The following is a 19292-nucleotide window of genomic DNA, read 5'->3' on the forward strand; positions in this document are numbered from 1 at the left end:
GGAGCCCAACGTGGGGCTTGATCCTATAATCCTGGGATCATGACCTAAGCCAAAATCAAAAGTCAGACCTCAACTGACTGAGACACCCTGGCACCCCCATTATTGCTTTTCAAAATGTTGTTCACAGGTATGGTTATTTCACCACAGAGAGGGTGTTCAGAGATCCTTATGCCATCATTCTGGAAGTATGTATTCAGAACATTGTATTAATGGCCTAGGAGTCATGATACTAGAGCCATAGAGAAGGAAATGAAATTATTGCATACTACTTGGCTCCAGTGTGAACAATATATAGAAGCAACCTAAATGCCCATCAATAGATGAATGGATAAAGATGTGGAACATACACACAATGGGATATTCATTCATAAAAAAGAATGAGATCTTGCCATTTACAATAACAAGGATGGACAAGGATATTATTTACAATAACAAGGATATAGTGCTAAGTCAGACAAAGACAAATGCCATATGATTTCACTCATGTTGGGAATTAAGAAACAAAACAAACAAACAAAAGAGAACAACAACAACAAAACAGACTCTTGAATAAAGAGAACAAACTGGTGGTTGCCAAAGTGGGAGGTGGGTGGGGGATGGGTGAAATAGATAAATGGGGATGAAGAATACACTTATCAGGACGAGCACTGAGAAATGTATAGAACTGCTGAATCATATTGTATACCTAAAACTAATATAATACTGTATGTTAATTATACTTCAATTAAAAATTTAAAAATAGAAATAACTCAATCCAGTAATTCCACTAGTAGGTATTTACCCAAAGAGAACAAAAACACTAAACTGAAAAGATGTATGCACCCCTGTGTTTACTGCAGCATGATTTACAATAGCCAAGATATGGAAGCAACTTCAGGTCCATCAACAGCCCAGGGGTTTCCAGGTGGTCTGTTCTAAAATATAAGCGTTGATTTTATAAGGGCGATTTGCCAGCTTTGCTGAAAGCACAGATTAGTTAGTATTTTTTCTTCTCCTTTTCTTAACGCCACCTATCATTCTTAAGAACAGTAAATAATGTTGTTGCCTTAGTTCTGAGTAGAAAGAAAATTAAAGCCTCCATTTGGAAATACTGAATTGGATCTTGACTCATCCCTTTCAACATATTTGACCTCAGAAAATCACACAACCTCTTTGGGTTTCTATGAACTCATCACACATCAAATCTAGTTATAAAAATTGTGCAGGGTTGTGTTGAGGCTTGAAAGATGTACCATAATATATGTAAAGCTGCCAGCACTATTCCTAGAATTTAGTACTCAATACAAAGTAGTTATCATTATATAAGTTTTCTATGTTGATATAATATTAAACCTACAAATCACTCCTATGACTAGAAGGACAGGTACCTTTGCCATTATTTAAAAGTGAGAAATTAGTGGTGCCTTGGTGGCTTAGTTGATTAAGCATCCAACTCTTCGTTTTGGCTCTGGTCATGATCTCATGGTTCAGTTTGTGAAACTGAGCCCCAGGTAGAGCTCTGTGCTAACAGCCTGTTTGGGATTCTCTCTCATCCTCTCTCTCTCTCTCTCAAAATAAATACATAAACATTTAAAAAATAAAAATGAGAAACTAAAGTTCTGCAGGCTGCTACCAAGGAAAGGATCTAATAGGGCACAGGATTTCTGGTCTGTACTTCTTCTACAAATGGAGCTAGCCCTAGGGCACCTGGATGGCTCAGTTGGTTAAGTCTCTGACTTTGGCTCAGGTCATGATCTCACAGTTCATGAGTTTGAGCCCTGTGTCAGGCTCTGTGCTGACAGCTTAGAGCTTGGAGCCTGCTGTGGATTCTGTGTCTCCCTCTCTCTTTCTGCCCCTCCCCCACTCACTCTCATTCAAAGATAAACATTAAAAAAAAATGGAGCCAGTCCATTGAAAGGCGTGGTGGGCAAAGGGAGCTTCTTTTACTTACCATTGTCTTATTTCCAGTCGAAATTTATTCTGTACCAGAGCCAGATGGCTAAGGATATTCTGGAACCATGGATATTGGCCCCAAGGATATATATTTTACTATTTCAAGAAAGACCAGGTAGGTTAGGGGATGACAAGGTATAGCATTAATCCATAAATTAACATAATTATAACTATGCCCACAGTTATACTTAGAAAACAAATAGGTACCAACAACTTCATTTTTCTAAAAACTCTTATTATATAAGTATGGTAAGAAATTTTGTAAAAAGGACAGGTATCTGCAAGTCTTTTTTCTCTGCATAAATTTTTAGAACTTGAAAAAAATGTAAAAAAATAAACTTTTTAAATGGTTAGGTCTAGGGGCTCCAAACTTGTGAGGAAAGAGATATATTTCATATTCCTGAAATTGTTTGGCTCTCTGGAAATGGTTCTGAGAACAAAGTAAAGGGAAGGCATTGAGGGAGGAACAAAAATACTACCTGCCTTTTCCCTGCCCCGTTCCCCAATCTCCTATGGGATTCCCAGCTAACTAAGCATGTGGGAGTAAGGAAGTCAATGGCCTGGAGAGCTACTCAGAGATCTGCCAGGTAAAACTTCAAGGTCTTCCTGATAGGTGGTATCCAAACCACTGATCAGGGATCCCTAACTTAGGGCCATGTGAACATGTACCTGGATTTAGAAACAGACATATGTGCCCTAAAGTCTTCTTTTTAGAATCATTTTTTTAAAAAAGTATTTAATCTGCTACAGAGGTTAATTATATTTGCCTAGGTAATATATAAGCTATGATTCAGGTTTCATCTGAACATGCAGAAGAATTGCCTCAAATCCTTACCAAGCCTTGTCATAAATTCAAATAACAACATAGATGACTATGGCATAGTAATGCTGCTGAAAAGAAAACTCTTAATATTCATTAGGAGCAATAGTCTCTTTCTTGTTAAAGTAAATTAGTATTATATTGTCTGAATTTGTGGCAAACGTTCTACTTTTTAGGTAGCTAACAATTAGAATTCTCCATGTTGGTCATTCTGCTAATTTACCTCAAGAGAACAAAAGGGTCCAACACCATATAGTTTAATAGGAAATGATCTGAATACTCTGAAAATTTGGTGAAAGTAAATTTATATATGATAAAAGGAAACCAAACTGGAAAATAAAGAATACACGGCAAGTTTCTTGCAGAAGTAACCTAACAAGGGAGAAAGGTAGCACTACAACAGGTGAGTGGATACATCTATGTATAAATGTGTGTGTATACATACACGGATATGCTTTCTCCAGGTACCGTATATTATGATGCATGTAGATATGGTATGCATATAGCTACACTTGCATGGCAGGAGACACTTTGTTTCCTACTTTAATAGTTTGATTTCTACATTTTGTAGATGGAGGAAATGGAGTGGTAACTTATTCAAGGCCATACTGATCAGATTTGAATCCAGGTCCGCTTGACTGACCTCTGCTCTTTTAGCTACAGTATGCTTCCTCCAGCTGCTAACTTTGTGCCATTTCCATCAGCACAGCCAAGAAAGTGAGATGGCTGCAGAATAAATGAAGTAATCTATACCACACTGTATGATCTTCTCAGTTTCCCCTTTGAAGACAATGCTTCTTTAAGATATTCCCCCCCAAACACCCTGCAGCTCTGCCTTCATATCATGGCAGCTACACTATCATCACTTCCTTTGGTCCAACTTTATAGAAGGATTCCTATTTCTCATGGCCTCATCGAAACCTGGCCACTCGGCTGGTATCACACCTCCATTCAGTATGCTTGCCCTGTGCACCATTCCCTCAGGGTTATGGTCTCTGTTTTCCAAAGTGAGTAGACTGTGTTAGTGAGGACAGTGGCATGATGTATTACTCCATTCCATTGTTCTTTCCCGTGCCTGCACCTCTCATGTTTGAAATCTCAGCAGTCCGTTCTCAGAGGCTGCACGCTGGTATAGGAAGTCTAAAAAAGCTATCTGTATGAACCCTTAAGAGTTCAAAGAAGGCTCTGGAAACTAAGATTTTATGCTCTTAAATTTCAAAAGCAGATATTTTGGATAAATAAATCAAGATAAAATGAGAAAAATCTCACTTTCCTGTTATTCACCTGTACTAATGAACTTAGTCCAAATAATTCTAATTCAAAATTCCCAAAAGAAAAGAAAAAGAAAGAAAAGAAAACTAGAGACAGCAAATGTGAAGAGATGAAATATGAGTTTGGAATAAGCTCTGTTGTTAATTTCATCCCAAATAATTTTTAGTAACTCTGGCCATAGATGGAAGTATTAATGAAAAAAAAAATTCTTCAGGTGCGTAAATGGACGGGTGCCTAGGACACTGGACTTTGGATTCTCCAGCCAGAATTCCTGTTTCATTCAATTCCATGCATTTAGTTGAGTGACGTCAGACAAGTTGCTTAACCTCTATGTTGTCTTCTTAAAGTGGGGATAAGGATAGCAACCACATGGGGGTATTATGAAGGTAAAATGAGTTAATTTAGGTAAAAGCAGCTAGAAGAGGGTCCAGCATAAGCAAATCTTAACTAGGTATGAGGTATCATCACTGTTATTGTTGTACAATTGTCACTACGACCAGCTCATAGACTGGGATGTTCAACAATCCAAAGGCAAGAGAATGACGGTATCTGCACTTTTTTACATTTTTAAAAACACCGGTTATAAAATGCCAATAATTGACTGGTGGTATTAGATTGTTTGGCTTAAAATATACTCTTCACCAAACACATCCTCTACTTACTCTGCCCAAAACAAAGCATGTGCTCTATGCCATCTTATTTATATAAATGGCTACAGAGTGATTAGATAAACATTATAATTAAATGCCCTCATCCAGAAGTCTTTGCTTTTGTTTCAGGGCTAATGGAGGTGATCAGTCTTCCTTACATGAGAAGAGCCTGTGGCTGTCTTCTGGAAAACATAATTTGGTAGAACTCCCTTCAACATTATTACTAATTTTAGTTTCTAGGTTGCAGATGCTCTCCCTTTGCCTTTGTAGTTATTATTAGTACCTTCCTGTGTGTGCTGAACAATAATGGTTTGTGATTCATTTTTTTGAAGTCTCTTTATTGACTAAATTAGCCCCCAGTGTGCTATATAGTAAGTTAAGCATTGATTTAAGGCATAAAATCAGAGAAACTATGATCTATCTGCAGAAGTCAAACACATTTTTATGCCTGTTCTTTTTTCTTTTTCAAAAAGTATTTTGACTTACAAAAATAATAAAATCACACTACAGAATATTTACAGAATAAAAAATGAAAAAGAAGTCTCTCATATTATTTCCACTAGTTACGGTAGTTTTTTTTTTAACATATTTCTTTTAGTTCTTCTTACGTATATTTTCAACATATTTATAAGCATACAATGTCTTTAATCTTTTTTATATAACACTATAATGAAAGCATTTTCCACATTGCTACATTACTCTTCATAATTATAATTTTTAGTGGATGTGACATAGTTTACTTATTCATTATTACTAGCCATTTAATCTGTTTCCATTAAGATGACTATTTAAATAACACAGTGATAAGTCTTTTCTGAACATTTATTTCCACATTTTGGAATTTGTTCTTAGAAGAGATTGTCTAAGTGCTTATACTTATCTCTCTAGGAAGTCATTTAAACTTACAGCTATATCATGAAAAAAATAGCTTTTCAAAAATATGCAGAATAACTCCCTAAAACACCACGACTACTAGCTAATGCTAAAAATGTAAATACTCTCTCCATTAAATTCTTAAACTTTTTCTCATCTGAATTTCATTTCCACTCAAATAGCAACATCCTCTCCTTGGCCTCTAAGTACATAACTTTGGAAGTATTTCTCACTCTCATGACATTCTGCACCTTTATGTGTTAGCATTTACGTCAGCTGTAATTAAGCACTTATTTGTGTAATGTTTAATGTCTAACTTTTTCAATAGATAATATGCTACATAAGAGCAGAGACCCCATCTATGCTGTCATTTTTACATCCCAATGTCTAGCACATAGCAGGCAATGTTGCTTATTCACTCATTCAGTTAATGGTTTAAAATTATTTTGTGCTGAGTACTTTGCTAAGTGCTATGGGGAAATACATAGAAATATATGACAGTCCTTGCCTTTTAGGAGTTGTAATAATAATAATAATCCTTTACTATTATCATTATTTTAATATATTGTAGGAGAAAGTCCGTGGGCTTTAAAACTGGGTAGATTTGAATTTGACTCTCATTTACCATTTATTGGCTATATGATATTGGGCAAATATTATATTTTATTATTAGTCTGTTGAAGCCTCATATTGATCATCTGTAAAGCAGGGTTAATACTTATTCTACAGGTTATTGTGAGGTGAAGTTATGTATGCAAAGTTTTGTTATACTTCATATAAATTAGAAAGTATTTCATAATGTTTTTGTTGAGTGAATGAATAAAGTCCTGCCAATTTGGATTTGCTTCCTTCCCCTCCCCCTCCCCCCATCCACTTTATTCACTTTCTTCCCATTACCATTGTCTGAGTCAATAGTCAGAAGTTAAACATTTCACACCTAGGTTATTGATCCTTTCTCTACTTTATATTATCACCTTCTAATCTATTATCACATAATTCTTCCCAGAGCTTTGTCATCATCCCCAAGTTTTTACCATATAAAACTTATTACAACACTTCAGGATCCATGCCAACTGGTCCCAGGAGTCCATTCTGTCTACCTCAGGGCCCTTGACTTTAATTATGACATGCTCATGTGGAACTTACAACAAAGAAAGAGAAAAACATAGACATGCCATATATAATAAACTCAAGGGTTTCTTCCATGAATATTTGTTCTATGAATATTTCCCAATTTCCCAGAGTAGTTTGTTACTTCTTCCTCCAGGATTTTATACACATATCTAGTATAAATACTGCACTAAGCTGCAATTATTTGAGTATGCATTGCCTCTAGCTCCCTTCTCATTCATTGGTTCAACAAATACTTGATGTGCAGCACAATGTACAAAGGGCATCTGTAGGCTCTTCTTGATAATCACTGAGCTCCTTGAGAGTGGAGACCACATCTTGCTTATTTTCATACTACCAGCACTAACACAGTACAGAGAAGACGAATGGGCACTGAAGGAATGAGAAGAGAATGTGTGACGAAAATGGAAAATCTACTTATTATACCTTAAAAGTTTTGCTCTATTCTACCTTTATAGGTTGCTCTTTTCCTGAAATGGGAAGTCAATTTGGTTATGGGGAACTGATTTGATGAGCACCACCTGGCCCTAATTAGCTAATCCTATAACTTGCCATAGGATGAATTTCCCAGACTCCAGTTGAACACTTGGAAATATGCAGAGAAAACAAGGCTTTCTTTCTCATAATCTTATCTCCTTTATCCCAGATATTGTAGGTTTGATAGGCATCCTTCCAGATCTCTTATTTCCTATGTATTTAAAATATACTTCCTATGCATTTTTGAGAGTTAAAACATTGTCTCTAGAAGGCTGCTCTCAGGGGCTTACCTAAGGCCACAAAACAAGATATTGGTGCAGATTTCTATCCCCAAACTTTTAAGCCAAGTTGTTATCAAGCTTCTTAAAAATAACAAGCTGATGTAGGGCTTCAACACGATGTAGTAAAACTCATCTCTAGCCAAGATTTTTTTTCCCTCCTTGTCAAATGCCTATTTATGGGTAATAGAAATAAGTACTTTATGTTCTAATAAGCTCTAAAATAAGAATCCATTTTACCTCCATTACTCAAATATTTACGTTTCTTATCCCTCTATTTTTATATTTTTTTACTCCTGCTAGAAATTAAAAACTGCTTGAAGGTAATATAAAAAGACCTAAATACAATACAAATTTATCCAAATGCTTATATATTCTAAATATTAATCATAAAAATTACTTTGGCAAACCAGTGGCCTATAATGTAGTACAGCATCAACAGGGTTCAACTAGATGTTAGATGGCTAAGGTTTTAGCCCCAGTTCTTCCACTTGGGTCAGCCATAAACCCTTCTGAGCCTCTGCTTTTGGGTTTTTTTTCTTGTTTCAAGTTTTTTTTAGCCCTCAAAAGAGGTAATATTCATTCTACACTTACTCATTTATGCAACAAATATTGAGTATCTACTTTGTGCCAGGAACTGATTCAGACATCGGAAAAGCAGGGATCAAAACAGACTAAATTCCCTCCCCTCATGGACCATTTACTCTAGGAATGGAACAGACAATAAATTAGATTGACAGGCAAAGGTACCACTCTAAATAAGCACAAAACTCCATGTTGGTGAGGATGTAGATCAATGGGAACTCTCATACATTGCTGGTGAGAATGAAAAATGGTACAACCACCTTGGCAGTTTCTTACAGAGTTAAGATACACCCTTTCATAAATCCCAGCAATCCTGATTCTAGGTATTTACCCAAGAGAAAATGAAAACATAGCCCAAATAAAGTCCTGCAGGTGAAGCAATATAGCCCCAAAGCAGAAACAACCCAAATGACAATCAATTTGTGATTGGATAGACAATTTGTGGTACGATCATACAGTGGAGTACTACCCAATTAAAAAAAAAAAAGGAATAAATTGATGCATGCAACAAAATGAGTAAATCTCAACATTATTTAAAATAAATGAAAAAAAGCTAGACACAAAAGGCTCCATACTCTATAATTCTATTTATATGAAATTCTAGAAAAGGCAAAACTTTGGAGACAGAAGTCTTATCAGTGATTGTCAGAAGATGTGGGTTGGGTGAGGGATTCACTGCCAAGGGGCGTAAGGAAACATTTTGGGAAATGCTCTATATTTCAACTATGGTGCTATTCATTTGTCAAGACTCGTTTAAGGATTACTTAAAAGGGGGTATATTTTACTGTATGTAAATGATACCTCAATAAATCTTACATTTAAAAATATAAGTCAATTATATAATATTTTAGATAAGAAAGGGAGAGAGAGGAGGACATTGAAATTTTAGATAGAAAGTCCTCAAGTAGCAAATTTTGAAGAAAGTAAAGGAACAAGCCACATAGATATCTGGAGAAGGGCATTCAGGCAAAAGGAAGACCAAGTATGCAGATGGAGAGGCAGAAACATGACCAGTGTGTTTCAGGAAGGGCAAGCATATCAGGGTGACTGGAGCAGAGCGGTGAAGAAGTAGGAGATGAGAGAGAACAGATCACACAACAGCTTCAAGATAATGGCAAACTATCAGGAGGCTTTGAGGTGCAGAGTGACATGAGGTGACTTACATCTTAAGAGAATAATCCCAGCAGCTTCATAGAGAACAGTCTATGAGAGACCAAGCGTAAAATCAGGAGCACTAGTTGGAGGACAACTGTAATAATTTACACAAGAGATTATGGAGGTAGAGAAAGTGGTAAAGGGTGTTCAGATTCTATACAAAGCCATTTGATTTGCTGAGAAATCTAGGTGTGTGAGAAGGAGAGTCAAGAATAAAGCACTTTTTTTTTCAGTCTACACAGTTGAAAGGACGGGGATGCCATTGGCAGGAGGAGAGACTTGAGAGAGCTTCCTCTTACAACTCCTAACACAAATAGGACTAAACTATAAGCATCTACCCAGTATGTTAGTTTGCTAGAGCTGCCGTACGAAAATACCACAGACTGGGGGGCTTAAACATCAGAAAGTTATTCTCTCACAGTTCTGGAGGCTGGGAATCCAAGATCCAATGCCAGCAGGGTTGGTTTCCTCTGAGGCCTCTCTCTTTGTGCAGATGGCTGCCCTCTTGCTGTGTCTTCGCAGGATCTTTTTGCTGTGTAAGTACATCCCAGTGTCTCCATGTGTCCAAATTTTTCTCTTATAAGGACACCAGTCAAATTTCATTAGGACTCACCCACATGACCTCACTTAACCTAAATCACTTTAAAAAAATTTTTTTAATGTTTATTCATTTTTGAGAGACAGAGACAGAATGCAAGCCGGGGTGGGGGTGGGGGTGGGGGGGCTGGTGACAGAGAAAGAGAGGGTGACAGAATGTGAAGCAGGCTCCAGGCTCTGAGCTGTCAGCCCCAAGCCCGAGGCGGGGCTCAAACCCACGAACCGTGAGATCATGACCTGAGCAGAAGTTGGATGCTTAAGTGACCGAGCCACCTAGGCACCCCGTACATCACTTCTTTTTAAAAGCCCTGTCTCCAAATGTAGCCACATTCTGAGTTCCTGGCTTCCACATACAAATTTTGAGGAAACACAATTCAGCCCATAACATCCAGTAATATGATTTCAGAGTGAGTAGGACCATCTTCCTTATCCTCCAACAACTTGATTTTAGAATTAAAAAAAAAAATATGTGTAGGGTGCTTTATTCTTTTAGATATCAACACTTTAAAAACTTAGAATAAATAAAACTGGACTCCTACAAATCATCTTTAGAGCAAGTTCTAACAGACCAGGTACCTATGTAATGAAGACATGAGCAACATTGCAGTAAATAGAAGCAACAGAACTGGCCTGGACACAACCTCACAGAGACTAGCAATGAGTGTTCACTACACAACATAGTTTGCTACCCTTCACATACTATGCAAACAGGCTTGCCAAGAGATTGTTTATAAAGATAGGGTTTGGGGTGGTATACCGTTCTGCCTGCTACTGAGAACTGTAACCATAGAATGTTTTTACGAAGTGAACGCCTTCCTTTCCAGAGTTGTATATACATACTTCTTCACTTGACGTTTTCCCATTTGTTGAAAAATAAATGTGAAGTGCATAAGCTGAACACCTTATATCATCAAGAAATTCATTTATAAAAAAATAGGCTAAGCTAACTGAATTTGGTTAGTTTTATAAATATCTAGTAAGGAATAGTGTTCAGAGCAATTAGCATATTAATTTCAATAGTTAAAGGGAAGTGTTTCTTCCTCCCAAACAAGTTATTAGCAACGTCTCTAAGCATTCATTCAGCGTGACTAATACTATAAAGAACATAGCAGTTACACTTAAAATATCCAGCAAAAGTGACATGAATGAATAAATAACGTAGCAACCTTTTACATGAACAAGAATAATTTTCCATCCCAAAAGGAATGGCAGATACCCTGAGTAAAATTATCAAATCACATACAAAGTGCCAACACTGGCATTATACTCATCTCATAAAGAATTCATGGCAATGTGCCCAGCAGGTGAAATATTCCATAAGCAGGATACTGGTACTGTTTTAGCCTGTCATCAGGTACCAAAAATGGCTGGACAGTGAATCAGTTAGGAATTAAGCCTCATGTGCCATCTCCAGGAGTTGAGGCTATATGATTCACTTGACAGATTTAACTTTTAAAAAGACTTTATTTTTAGAGTATTAGGTTCGCAGCAATATTGAGCAGAAGATATATATACCATATACCCCCTACCTGAATGCATTTATCACTTCCCCCGTTATCAACCAGAGTGGAACATTTGCTGTAATTGATTAACCAAATTAACATACCATTATGATTGAAAGTCTACAGTTCACGTTAGGATTCACTCTTGGTGTTGGACATTCCATGGGATTGGAGACATTTACAATAAGATGTATCCACCATTATGGTATCATACAGAGTAGTTTTACTGTCCTAAAAATCCTGTTTTATTAATGTTAAGTTTTACAAGTTCTTTGTAGGTTTTAGATAACAGGTCTTTACTAGACATGTCTTTTGCAAATATATTCTCCCAGTCTGTGGCTTGTCTTTTCAATCTCTTGACATTATCTTTCGCCAAGCAGAAAATTTTAATTTTAATAAGGTCCATCTTTAATTTTTTCTTTCATGAATCATACCTTTGGTGTTGTATGTGAAGAGTCATAGCTTTAGTCATAGCTAAACCCAAGGCCATCTAGATTTTCTCCTACATTATATTCTACGATTTTTATAATTTTGCATTTTACATTTAGGGATATGATCCATTTTGAGTTAATTTTTGTGAAGAGTATACAGTCTGTGTCTAGATTCATCTTTTTTTTTTTTTTGCATGTGGATTTTTAGCTGTTCCAGCACCATTAGTTGAAAGACTAGCTTTGCTCCATTGTATTTGTTTTTGCTTCTTTGTCAAAGATTAGTTGACTATATTTATGGGGGTATATTTCTGGGCTCTCTATTCTGTTCCATTGGTCTATTTGTCCATTCTTTTGTCAATACCTCACAACTGTCTGGATTACTTAGCTTTATAGTAAATGTTGAAGTCAGGTAGTGCCATATCCTCCAACTTTGTTCCCCTTCATTACTGTGTTGGCTATTCTGAGTCTTTTGCCTTTCCATATAAACTCTAGAATCAGTTTGTTGATGTCCATAGAGTAACTTTCTGGGGTTCTACTTGGGATTGTGTTGCATCTATAGATCAAATTGGGAAGAAATGACACCTTGACAATATTGAGTTTTCCTGTCAATGATCATGTACTATCTCTCCATTTATTTAGTTTTTCTTTTATTTGTTTCATCAGTTTTGTTGTTTTCCTCATATAAATGTTGTACAAATTGTGTTAGATTTATATCTAACTATTTTTTTGGAGTGCTAATGTAAATGGTATTGTGTTTTTAATTTTAAATTCCATTTGCTCCTTGTTAGTATATAGGAAAGTGATTGACTTTTGTACATCAACCTTGTGTTCTGAAGCCTTGCTATAATCACTTATTGCCTCTAGGAGTGTTTTGTCGATTCTTCCAGATTTTCTATATAAACAATCATGTCATTTATAAACAAAGACAGCTTTCTTTCTTTCTTTTCAATCTGTATACCTTTCATTTTCTTGTCTTATTACTTTTGCCAGAACTTCCAGTATGATGTTGAAAAGGAGTGGTGAGAGGGACATTCTTAACATATTCCTGATCTCAGGGGGAAAACTTCCTAGTTTCTCACCATGAAGTATGTTACCTTAAGGTTTTTCTGTATTATTTATCATGTTGAGGAAGTTCCCCTCTATTCCTAATTTACTGAGAGTTTTATCATGAATCGGTGTTGGATTTTGTCAAATGCTTTTAGTGCTTTTATTGATATGATCATGTAATTTATCATCTTTAGCCTATTGATGGAATGCCTTGTATTAATTGATTTTGGAATGTTGAACCAGCCTTGCATACTTGAAATAAATCCCACTTGGTTGTGGTGTGTAATTTTTTAAACATTGTTGGAGTTGATTTGCTAGTATTTTATGAGGATTTTTGCATATTTGGTCATAAGAGCTATTGGTCTGTAGTTTCCTTTTCTTATATCTTTGTCTGGTGTTGATATTAGGGTAAGCTAGCCTTATAGAATGAGTTAGGGAATATTCTCATGGTTTCTATCCTCTGAAAGAGATTGTAGAAAATTGGTATAATAGTTCCTTTAAGTGTTTGGTAGAATTCAACGAGCCTGGTGCTTTCTTTTTTGGAAGGTTATTAATTATTGATTCAATTCCCTTAATAGATACAGGCCTATTTAGATTATCTATTTCTTGTGTGAGTTTTGGCAGATTTTCTCTTTCAAGGAATTGGTCCATTTTATCTAGATTATCAAATTTGTGGGCATATAGATGTTCATAGTATTACTTTATATTCTTTTTAGTTCCCATGGCATCTTCAGTGATGTCCCTGTTTTCATTTCTGATATTAGCGATTTGTATACTCTTTTTTTTTTTCTTAGTTACCCTGATGAGAGGCTTATCAATTTTATTGATCTTTTCAAAGAACAAGACTTTGGTCCTCTGATTTTTTTTCTCTGTTGATTTCCCTTTTTTTAAAAAAAAATTTAATGTTTATTTTATTTTTTTAATATGAAATTTATTGTCAAATTGGTTTCCTTACAACACCCAGTGTGATTTCCCATTTTTAATTTCATTGCTTTCTGCTTTTTTATTATTTCTTTTCTTTTGCTAATTTTTAAATTAATTTGCTTTTCTTTTTCTAGTTTTCTAAGGTTGAAGCTTAATTTCTTTTTTAACCTATGCATTCAATGCTATAAATCTCCATCTAAGCACTGCTTTTATTGCATCCCACAAATTTTTATAAGCTGTTTTCATTTTAATTTAGTTCAAAATGATTACTTTTAATCTTACCAGTACAGTTCCTTACACTGATTAACAAGTCAGTACTTTCACCAATGAAAATCTATTTCCGATATTCAGCAAAGCCTTAGTGTTGACTGAGGCTTGTGATAACCTTTTCTGGCATTTAGCCTCTCTGCTTTAATGTTAGCTGACTACTCCTGGAGTTTGGACTCCTGACTGAAATACCAGCTACCTATGGCTATAAGTTAACCTACATACACATATTACCACAGTGTCTGTGCTGAGATATTTTAATATAAATTGAAACATCATTATATTCCACTTTAAATATTTCAGAATATACCCTTAAATCTAGGTCAATTCAGGAAGTGAAGAGAAATGAGGTCAGTACTTCAAAGACTGTAAACCTTCTGAGAATGGTCATCATATCTCAACAAAGTGAAATGATGAATTGTGGCCATGCAATGCATCTTAGAGAAGAAACCACCAATTTTTGCTTATCACTCTCCCTCTAATCTTGGATGCTTATGTAAATTTCTGCCCTTTCATAGCTATTTAACAACAAAGCATGAAAGATAATTCTATATAATGTCTGTAAATCTATAGTTACAGAGAAGGAAAATAGTAGCTAAAGGTGCATCTGAGAAGTAACATTATTGCAAGACAGTTAAGAAAGGTTTACTCATATCTACCAACCCCCTTGGCCTCTAGAGGTAGAAAGATGAAGAGATTCTAATCTTGTACACATAGGCTCATAATCCATTAGGAACAATGAGGATAAAACAGGCAAATAATAAAGTTATATTGGATATTATTGCTATTGGAAATAAGACTTTATCATTGAAATAAGAATTTAATTCAGAGCAAAAGGGAAAGCAAAGATATCAAGGGTTTGGATTAAAAATCAAGAATGAGATGGGTTGCCAGAAGTGTATTTATTGAATAATCATTTATTGAGTGCCTACTATTATATTTATTAGATTCTAAAATGGCAGATAATCTACTTGCTTAATGTCAGTTGTAAGGGGCATTTCCAGAAATGTAAAAATATGAACATGCTCATTTTATGCACGTGCCAAGCACTTTGCTAGGACAATGGGCTCAAAGGGGTGTCTAATAGTCATGGACGTAGCATTACAGAGATTAACCTGGTGGAGCTACACATACATTACACAAATAAATACATAGAATATAATTACAAATTTATTTTGCAAGAAATCTGGATAAATTTTTCAAGTGTATAGGTAGTAAAAATCTGATTTAAAAAGTTGAAACACAGGGGTTTCTCTAAATCTGAGTTTTATTCTTTATTTTTTGATGAGTGAGTACTATAAGGTCATTGAGCTATGAGAACTACCCTTTCATCTTCTTTTCCCCTGAATCTCAGAGCAACTTTTGAATCTCTGCTATAGTTTGCAATCCTGCCTCTCATTCTTCCAGACGACTTCTACATCATATTGGCACCCTGTCTAAATCTTCAGTCAGAACTAGTTTTATGGATCCAGATTTGTACATATTTAAGTACATTAAGACTCTCGTAACGTCTCAAGTTTATTCAAAACTTCCTGTTGAAATTTTTAAGAGTCAGGTTAAAGATACTGTAAAAGAGTACACTTGTCTTTGCTTGCCAAACAAGCTTGGCCAGGTGACATCAATTATTTTACAACACATTCAGTTAATCAATATGTATTAAGTATCACTTACTATAGTTACAGTATTATGCTGAGACTGGAGGGATACAATTATTACATGTTTTCTATCTTAAAAGAGGCTCAACTCTAGTTGAGGAGATGAGAAAAATAATACCCTTCTATGAGTATAAGGTCGGTCAATAAATAACATTTATCCAGAACAGCCCTGGGTTATGTGGAGGGCTGAGAGTTGGATAAAAACAACAAAGATAGGGAAAAAAAACAAAAAACAAAAAACAAAACCAAACAAACAAAAAAAAAACCTTTCAAGAACCTAATAGTAAAATCAGTCTTCCTAATGGCTTGGTAATTGTTGATATTATTTAACTCTAGTCTGCTAGTATATTGAAAACTAAAGTAACAGACCCTGGTCTCTGCTTTGACCCAACCAACTGCAAAGAATTCATATCACCCCAATCTTTCTTTAGCTAGCCATCTTTGAAAGCTTTAGATTATTACTATATGTTGAAGGAATATTTCATCTTACATAGCAGAATGCTTTATTCTATTTTTGCTGTTTCTTAAAATCAAAGCAACCTAGAAAAAGTTATTCCCACAAACTCATTACTTATTGCTAACTTGACATATTCAGCTTGATCATCTGGTATAATGTATATATTCTTGAAACTAAATTGATTATCTTGACACTTGCTCTTGGCACAATGAAAAGAAACTTATAGCTTCAAATATAAGGTCTACATATTACCACATTATAAGGTTAGGATGCCAAAGGAACTAGGAAAGTCTTTAAAAAGTCAAAGACATTTTGTTATTTCATTGGTAAAATTATGGGTTTAGGAAAATCTGAATACAGGAGGCCCAAGTATAAAGAGTATCTGAGGGGCGCCTGGGTGGCGCAGTCGGTTAAGCGTCCGACTTCAGCCAGGTCACGATCTCGCGGTCCGTGAGTTCGAGCCCCGCGTCAGGCTCTGGGCCGATGGCTCGGAGCCTGGAGCCTGCTTCCGATTCTGTGTCTCCCTCTCTCTCTGCCCCTCCCCCGTTCATGCTCTGTCTCTCTCTGTCCCAAAAATAAATAAAAAACGTTGAAAAAAAAAATTAAAAAAAAAAAAAAAAAGAGTATCTGAAACACACACCCTAAATATGATGCCTTTTTCAATATCTTACACCTAAACCAATTATGTGAGAGCATGGGCATATTAATTTTGCAAAGATTGCAATCTCAGATATGCTGCATCCTAGCTATGACATTTTTTGAAAAATTTTTCTTATAAAAACTGTGAAAGCATGAGGCCGGCAAACATCAGGAGAAAATTTTAGGTGACCATGAGCATGATGACACTTACAGACTGATTAGTGTGAAAAGGTCATGGTGGCAAGAACAAGAAAACCACAAGTATCATATGGAGCTCACGAAACAGAAAATGCTTTGGGCACAAGCATGATATTACACTGTGCATTAGCCATTATTGTTAGCAATACTTTTCTTTACCTTTTTTAAATGCACATGACCGAAAGTACACTAATAAATATATTCATCATACACATGGCGAAATATTTGTTTTGCTTCTCCAAGACCAGGTAATAGCAATACCTGATCAGATTCATGCACACACTGTGAGTGGTACTGAGAGCCAGGGAATCATGGTGTGAACATCAAAGTGAAGATGGTTCAGTAAAGATGTCTGGTCGGCACATTTCCCAGGGAGACCACCAGTCTCCAACCATTTCACCTCACCACCCAGCAGGATGAACCCATCTTTCCATCTCTGCTGCCTTCCTTATTATGGCTGAGAAGGGCACATGGGCAATGGAAACCAGTGATTAGCACACATTTCTGCTCAGTCTTCACATAATTAGGTTTTAGATGTGCACACTGTGATAAAGCATCACTTGAACCTAAACTCGTGGGGATCCTTTTTTAGAAAAGCGGAGATGGAAACATTAAGAAAGTCAGGACCCATGCAACTCTCCTCCTGACTGCCATGAAAAGCAGGAATCGTGGGCAAACAAAGCTATTTTTGCTTTCAAATTATCCTCTGAGCATTTGTCTTACTGAACCCCACAATTTGTCTTGATCTCATCACTTTTGGGGAGGTTGAAATCCCATGTTTACCTACTCCCTTACCATCATCTCTAATCTCTCTCTTTCCTCTGCCTCTCTGTCTTCATTTTCAAACACACATAGCTCTTTTCTGTCACAAATTACCATTCTCAGGATCTCGCTGCCCTCTCCAGCAGGCACTGTTTTTCACTTTCTTTGACCAAATCGGCCTCTGCATACTTTCTCCCTTTCTTTACCGCCTACTCTCATCTTCATTTTTTGCAAACTAGCTTGTAGTCCTGCCCCCCTCCCCACCCAGTGCTGTTTCTTACGTTAACAATGATCTCTCTCCCTCATCCTGTTTGATCTCTACACCACTGTCCTCTAAAGACTTCTTGACCCAGCTTTGTCCCATGCCTTTTACAACCTGACACCATCCATGTTTGTTTGTTTTTTCTTTTTCTGATTCTTCTTACTTTTTACCTATTGCTTGCATGCTCCCATTCTTCTATCTTCAAGCTATGACCATTATCCAGGGCACAGTCTTTGCTTCTCTGATCTTTTCCCTTTTTACACCTGGAGATTTTCAATGGTATTCCTCAGTCTGAGGTACTTTGATGCTGCCACTGAAGGTTCAGGAACAAATGGAAGGGTGGGTGGACAGCTGGCACCTCCCCACCACTGCACATGGAATAGTTCTGCTTTTACCTGTTTTACTTGGGCCATATTTTGTCTTTAGGAGAAGCTTATTTGTATTCATCAGTGTGCTGATGTAATTTGAAAATTACATCAAAACCATAAAACCTGGATCCAGCTTCTTGTTTTACCACTATCTATTTGACTTTCAACAAATATTTCAAAGCATCCATGCATTTCTTACGTCCAGACCTGCACCATTCCTTCCATCTGGACTACTCTCCTGCCCCCTTCCTCAGCACCTTCCTAACTCATACTGGTATTTTGGTCTTCTTCTTCGTCATCTTCTTTTTTTTTTTTTTTTTTTTTTTCTAAGTAGGCTCCACATCCAGCATGGATCCCAATGCGGGGCTTGAGCTCATGACTCTGAGATCCAGACTTGAGCTGAGATCAAGAGTTGGACCCTTAACTGACTGAGCCACCCAGGCACTTCTGATGTTCTGGTCTTCTATGTTACTTCCTGCAAGAAGTCTTCCATGAACCCCAAATCTGGGTTGGGTATTCTTCTAATGTGGTACCATTGCATTCTGCACCGATCTCTTAACATAGCACTCCTTTCATTGTGTTGCCTGTTTGTCTGTATCCCCTATTAAACTGGAAGTTCACTGAGGCCAGAATGTATTATTCATGTCTATAGCATAGCGCTTGGCATGTAATAAGTGTGAAAATCCAGGCAGAGATAATTATACATCCCTAGTACCTAGCATAGTGCCTGGCATGTAATAGGTTTGAAGATTCAAACAGAGAACATACATCCCAGCAAGGAGATCCAAATTGGGTGACACTGTTCTCTAAAGAGAAACAAAAGGGCACGTATCCATGTTATCCTTCATTCTGATCAAACTATTCTTCCCATTTGCCTGCTTCCTGAGTGTCCCTGACACCTCCTTCATCTGCTTCTGGATCCTGTTCACAACACCCTTGCTATTTGCTTTTATTGGGAAAGTTACTTTACGTTTCCACTCTGATTTTTCTTATCTGAGACAGAGGTAGAA

General features: G+C 36.4%; 1 protein-coding gene across 7 annotated transcripts in view; it reads right to left on the reverse strand.

Moving 5' to 3' along the window:
- SLC4A10 (solute carrier family 4 member 10) overlaps window positions 1–19292 on the reverse strand; it is a 298500-nt gene that overhangs the window by 56842 nt on the left and 222366 nt on the right. The gene's annotated exons all lie outside the window — the stretch shown is intronic.

The sequence above is a fragment of the Neofelis nebulosa genome, chromosome 2 (assembly GCF_028018385.1).
Source record: "Neofelis nebulosa isolate mNeoNeb1 chromosome 2, mNeoNeb1.pri, whole genome shotgun sequence".
Taxonomy (NCBI): domain Eukaryota; kingdom Metazoa; phylum Chordata; class Mammalia; order Carnivora; family Felidae; genus Neofelis; species Neofelis nebulosa.